Below are 6,432 nucleotides of genomic sequence, written 5' to 3'. Positions count from 1 at the left end.
AAGATTCAGATGAATATGAATGACCAATTAATGATCATAACACTGAACACAAATGGAACATGTTTATTTTCCTAATTCATTTCTGTATTTTTATTTTATTTTGCCATTGCTTAGACAAAATGACTTTCAAGTCTTCTCCGAAATTAATCAGAAAGACAGTTATGAAAAGTAGGTGGGTCAATGGATAGAATGATGGCGTTGGAGTCAGGAAGACCTGGATTCAAATCCAACTGAACTTACTAGCCATATTGCCTTAAGCAAGTTACTTATCTTCTGTCAATCTCAGTGTTTTCATTGGTAAAGTGGAAATAATGAATGTACCTATTCTGCAGGGTTATTATTAATACAAAATGAGCTAATATTTGTAAAACACTTCACAAAGCTTCAGACATTCTAGCTAGTCTAACACAGATATACACATATACATGTATTGTATATATGTGTAAATATATACACATATATGCATATATACATGCACATATATACATGTGCATATACACATGCATTTATATATGCACATACATATATGTATATGTATATGTATATATAAAATTTTCAGTGTGAGTGTACAAGCATGGGCATACTGAAAAGAGCATAACAGACTATGCTATGCAGCCTAACGGAAGACCAGAAGAGGCCAAACTAATCATTTAAAAATTACTGAACATATTAAGAGAAAAAGAAAAGTGGTTTAGCAAATTGAATTATTCTGATTTTATCTTAGTATTTTGCACATATTAGGCATTTATTATCTGGGTGATGAATTGTTGATATGAAGGAAAAATTTTTTTAACAACAACAACAGCAAAATATACGTCCATCTGTATTCAGGTACCATCAGTTCTTTCTCTGTAGATGGATTACATGTTTCATAGGTCCTTCAGAGTTGTCTTGGATCATTTCATTGCTCAAAATAACTAAGTCATTTGCAGCAGATCATTTTACAACATTGCTGTTATTTTGTATACAGTACATTTCACTTTGCGTGTAAGTCTTGCTAGGGTTTTCTGATAGCATCCTGCTCATCTTTTTTTAAATAGTAAACTACATTTACATAGTACTTTAAAGGAAGATTTCCTTATAAAACACCCATGAGGTTGATTATTGTAACAACAATAATAATTAACAATTATATAGTACCTTATACTTGACAAAGAATTTTCTTCACAATAGCCTAGCAAAGTAAGTACCATCAACGTCATCATCATCATCTTACATTGCTCTTCCCTCTATTTCTAATTTTCCCCAGTTACTATTACTGTTTCCTTCCGTCCTATTCACTCACCATATTTACTCTATTTACTATCTTTTTACCCTATCCCTCCTCAAAAGTGTTTTGCTTCTGACTGCCCCTCCCCCAATCTTCCCTCTCTTCCTTCACCCCTCACCTCTTATCCTTTTCCTCTCCCACTTCTCCAGTGTGTATGTTATTCCCTCTTTGAGCCAATTTTGATGAGAGGATGGCTCATTCACTTACCTGCTCCTCCCCCATCTTCCCCTCTATTCCATAAGCTTTTTCTTACTTTTTTAATGTGAAACACCTTACCCTATTCCACCTCTCCTTTTCCCTTTTTCCAAGTGCAATCTTCTCATATTAATTTTATTTTTAAAGATATGGACATGGGGCAGTTAGGCAGTGCAGTGGACAAAGCACCTGCCTTGGACCCATGAGGTTCCAGGCCCAAATCCATACCCGATCTGGGCTTCACTCCCACTCTAATACAACAGACCTTTCCTGCTGGCCTTCTAAGCCATCTTTGGCTGTTGAATGATCTCATCCTGTCCTTTTGTGGGTTCTGCTCCTCCAGGAATTGTATTAGGGTATTATTTAGAGGTTTTGGGAGTCATTGTGAGGAAACATCTTCTTGCTACAGAGAGTAAACTGTTTATATGAACCTAACACATTGCCATCTTTTCATTGTCTTTTCATGAAGTCTAGCCATAAGAAGACTCTTTAAGAAGTGTTCAAATGTCAAAATAATTCAAAGCAGGATTTCATAATAGAAAATAAAATAAATTTCTCTTTTTTGTCTTTACAAGATCAATCATTAAACAGTTAACATACATTTCTTAATAGTAGCACAGATCAAAAGAACTGGCCAAGTTTCAGAATCAATAGATGTATTGGAGATACATGGCTACAAAAGATAAAATGAAAGGAATGGCATAAAAGTGATTATTGTTAAGAGATAAAACTAGATAAAATAGGGGGGTACTTTTCTGGTTTATACATAGTTGATGTAGGGTAGAAACAGGTATTAAATGTCTATCCTCAATATTCTTATTCTGTTATTTAAACAGAAATATAAATTATCATTCTCCTTTATATAGTGTCAAGTCAATCTTTCCCCTTGATGCTATCAGACTAGTCCATATTCACTTGTCTCTGAAAAGAAATGGATTCTTCACCATCAGGATTTGTGAGTCTTTCATTTTTGACTTAATCTTCTGAAATTTTTTATTATGCCATATTATAATTATCTCAAATTATGTAATTAATCCTTATGAATATTATTGCATAATTATTTTTTCCAGCATATGCTGTTATAGTGCATGTTAATTACTGAATCAAATTTAGGCACTCCAAAAGTATTTTGTTCTTTGATTTGTGGGAATAGAGCAATCTCCAGGTGAAAAAAATATATAATACAATAGAGACTTTGTTTAGTTCACAAATTCACAACTTCAGAACAAACTGAATTCTCAGACTTGTTTCCTAAAGTATTATCAATGATTTATGCATTACTTTAGAAAAAAATCACATTTTATAAAGGAAAGGCTAGACCAAGCCATCATTTCTATTCATTTCATTGACAATTGGATTGCTATTTTTACATATGATTACCAAAAAAGGAATCAAGGAAACACCATTAGTAATACACAAAGTATTTTCTATTTTCCATGAAATTGGTATCATATTCATAGTCATTTGTTATAAAGATATTTGATTTTCTCCTACAGGAGGGGAGCATCAAAACTTTTTTACATGGTAGTTAAAACAATGTTTCACAAGAATCTGAGACAAGGGTAGAATGGATATAAATATTAGGCAAAAATGTAGATAGTGTCTCATGGTTTTCAAAGGGCTTTATATGCATTAGCCTATTTTATTCTCACAAGTTTTTGAAGTAGATAAGGTAGTTATTTTCCCTAAATCACAAATGAGGAAACACACTGTATAGGTAAGTGATTTTCCTATAATTACACAGGCAGTGTTTGGGGAGGCAAAACTTGAATCCAAATCCTTCATTACTTTTGGTCTATTGGTCCTTCCATTCTGTCATAATGCCATTTGAAACAGTAATGTAATGGTTGATTCAGTATACTTCCTCACCCTGCACTTAGGTAGGTTGGGTTCATAAAAAGTGCCTGCTCTATCAGTATTTGGGGAAAGCCTGTGGTTCTGTATTCCTTCCACTGTGGCTCAGGAAAAGAAAATCTCCATAAATCTGGGGCATATTCTTTAAGAAATACAAACCTTGAAATTGTGGAGATTTGGCTGAAATGTAGAGAACAATCATAGAGACACTTATGTGCATGATATACATGAGGCAAAGGAAACACACTAATCCTGGTACTAGAAACCTTATTGCTATAGTCCCCAAAAGGATCCCCTTGGGAATGATGTTTCTGTGTTAGGTTTCCAGAGTCTGTGCTTCTCCATTTTCATTTTTCTTCTTGAGTGCCAGGAGTCATATTTCTTGAAGAGGTTGGCCCTTTGAGTAACTGACATTTTGCTTCCATACCTGTTGAATGTATGCTCTATCACCTCAGCAGCTCCTCATACGTTCTCTTCAATTGGCAAGCCATAAAACTGCTGGATGGAATGTCTCCCAGTCCTCTGCTGAGAGAAATCTCCTGATTCCTTTCCCAAAGAGGTTCTCCTTTCCAAAGAGCTCATGAGTCTCCCCTAGACTTAGCTATTTAAAGTCCCTTGAGGTAGGATAAATGATTTGCCTCTTCCAAAAGGGTATTCCTTTTAATTCACTCAAAGTACATGATACATACTTCATAAGGGAATTACTGTGTGTTAATAACTTGTCAATACATTAATACATCATTGCCTCTGCTATTAAATCAGCTAAGCTTGGGGTGGATGGGAAGAAATCAACCACCCTCCTTATAATAATAACTCATTAGATTTACATAGAATCTTGATGTATACATATCAGTGTCCTCACACATACCGGGAATTATAATGAAGGGAATTCTGGAAGTGGAGCCAAAATGCCACAATGAAACCAGGAAGCTGCATGGTTTTGGAAAGTTGGAAAACTAATGAACTACTGGTAAAGCTGTGAACTGATCCAACCATTCTGGAGAGCAATTTGGAACCATACCCAAAAGGCTATAAAACTTTGCATACCCTTTGACCCAGCAATAACACTACGAGGCCTATATTCCTAGTGTGTTCTCATGCTATACTCCTTTTCTATCCCTGGTTCAGTTCCTCTCTTGCCACCTCTTCCTGGTCCCTCCCACCACAAACATGGTCTTTGGAGATCTCAAGACACCCATAGGCCTGCAGCAACTCAATGACTTCTTGGAGGACAAGAGCTACAGTGAGGGGTACTTGCCATCCCCGGCTGACACTGCAGTATTTGAAGCCATGTTGTGCCCACCACCTGCATACTTGTACCATGCCTTCATTGATATAACCATATTAAGTCTTATGAGAAGCAAAAGGCAAACTTGCCAGAAATAAAGAAGGCTTTGTGCAAGTATGGGCCTGCTGATATAGAAGATATCACAAAGTGGTGGAACTACAGATAGCAGAGATGATGATGACATTAATTTCTTTGGGTGTGATGATGAGAGTAAAAAAGCAAGGAAGCTGAGAGAATGCCTTGCTCAGTATGAATCAAAGAAATAAAAAATCCCTTCAATTGGTCCCAAGTCTTCCCTCTCACTGGATGTAAATCCTTGAAATGATGAGACAGATATGGCAAAATCAGAGGAATGTTTCAGAAGCATTAAGACAGATGGCTTGGACTGGAGATCTTCTAAGCTAGTTCCATTAGGATACAGCATCAAGAAGCTTCAAATACAGTGTGTGGCAGAAGATGATAAATTTGGGACAGATATGCTAGAAGAATCTTTGAATCTTTGAAGACTATGTTCAATCCATGGATGTTGCTGCCTTCAACGAGATCTAAATTCTCAGAAATTGCATTTGAATAAAATTATTTGCAAGCAAAAAAAATAAGGAAAAGGATCCTCATGTACAAAAATACTTATAGCTGCTCTTTCTGTGGTAGCAAAGAATTAGAAATTGATCAGATGCCCATCAATTGGAGAATGGCTGAACAAGTTGTGTTATATGAATATAATGTAATACTATTGTGCTATAAGAAATGATAAGCAAATGGATTTCAGAAAAACCTGGAAAGACAAGAATTTATGGTGAGTGAAATGAGAAGTGAGATAACATTATAAACAGTATCAACAACATTGTATGATGATCAACTGTGAAAGATTTAACCTCTTCTTAACCATGTAATGATCCAAGACAATACCAAAAGACTTATGGTGGAAAATGATCTCCACATTCCAAAAAAGAACTATGGAGTCTGAATGCATATGGAAGCATAGTATTTTGACTTTTGTTGTTACCTTTTTGTTATTCTTCTTGTTTATTCTTTCTTGCATTTTTCCCTTTTTTTCTGATTCTTCTTTTACAACATGACTAATGGGGAAATATGTTTTATATGTTTGTTATGTATTACATATATCAAATTGCTTGCTGTTCTTGGGAGTGGGTAGGGAAGAGAGGGTGTGAGAAAAATCTGGAACTCAAAAAGGTATCTTTGCGTGTAATTAGAAAAATAATTAAAATAAATTTTTTAAAAAATAATTATAATCAATACATAATAATAGTTAACATTTATATGCTATTTATTTGTGCCAGGCTCTGTGCTAATCTCTTTATAATTATTATCACTTCATCCTCACTATAAGACAAAGAAATTATATCTGTTTAACAGATGAGGAAACTGAAGAAAACAGAGGTTAAATGACTTTCCCAGGATCATACATCCAGTAAGTACCTTGAACTGGGTTTGGACTCAGGTCTCTCTGACTCCAGGTTCATCAATCTAATGTGCCATTCAAGAGAATATTAAAAGGTTAAAAAACCTACCCAGAGTCACACAGTATGTGATAGGAACAATGCTCAAACCAAGACCTTTCTGCTTCTAAGGCTAGCTCTGAAACATTGTTCTCTCAAACTTTTCATGTAACCAGGGGTATACTGAACCCAGAACATACTGGCCCTGAACAACCAATAGTTAAATTTTCAATGTGAGCATTTACAACACAGATCAGTAAATAAATTCTTAGTTTATTGTTTTGTTTTTAGATTTAATAAAGTGATGCAGAAAATGTTATTAACACAGTTTGAACTTGTAAGGGCCAAATTTAGTATGGGAAGAG

General features: G+C 35.0%; 1 pseudogene; it reads left to right on the top strand.

The window, feature by feature from the left end:
- The first annotated feature begins 4,489 nt into the window (after nucleotides 1–4,489).
- On the top strand, nucleotides 4,490–5,156 carry LOC122735991 (annotated as a pseudogene).
- Nucleotides 5,157–6,432: the final 1,276 nt, after the last annotated feature.

This window comes from Dromiciops gliroides, chromosome 1 (genome assembly GCF_019393635.1).
Source record: "Dromiciops gliroides isolate mDroGli1 chromosome 1, mDroGli1.pri, whole genome shotgun sequence".
NCBI classification, from domain to species: domain Eukaryota; kingdom Metazoa; phylum Chordata; class Mammalia; order Microbiotheria; family Microbiotheriidae; genus Dromiciops; species Dromiciops gliroides.
The sequence above is the reverse complement of the archived record's forward strand: the minus strand, read 5'-3'. Positions and strand labels throughout refer to the sequence as shown.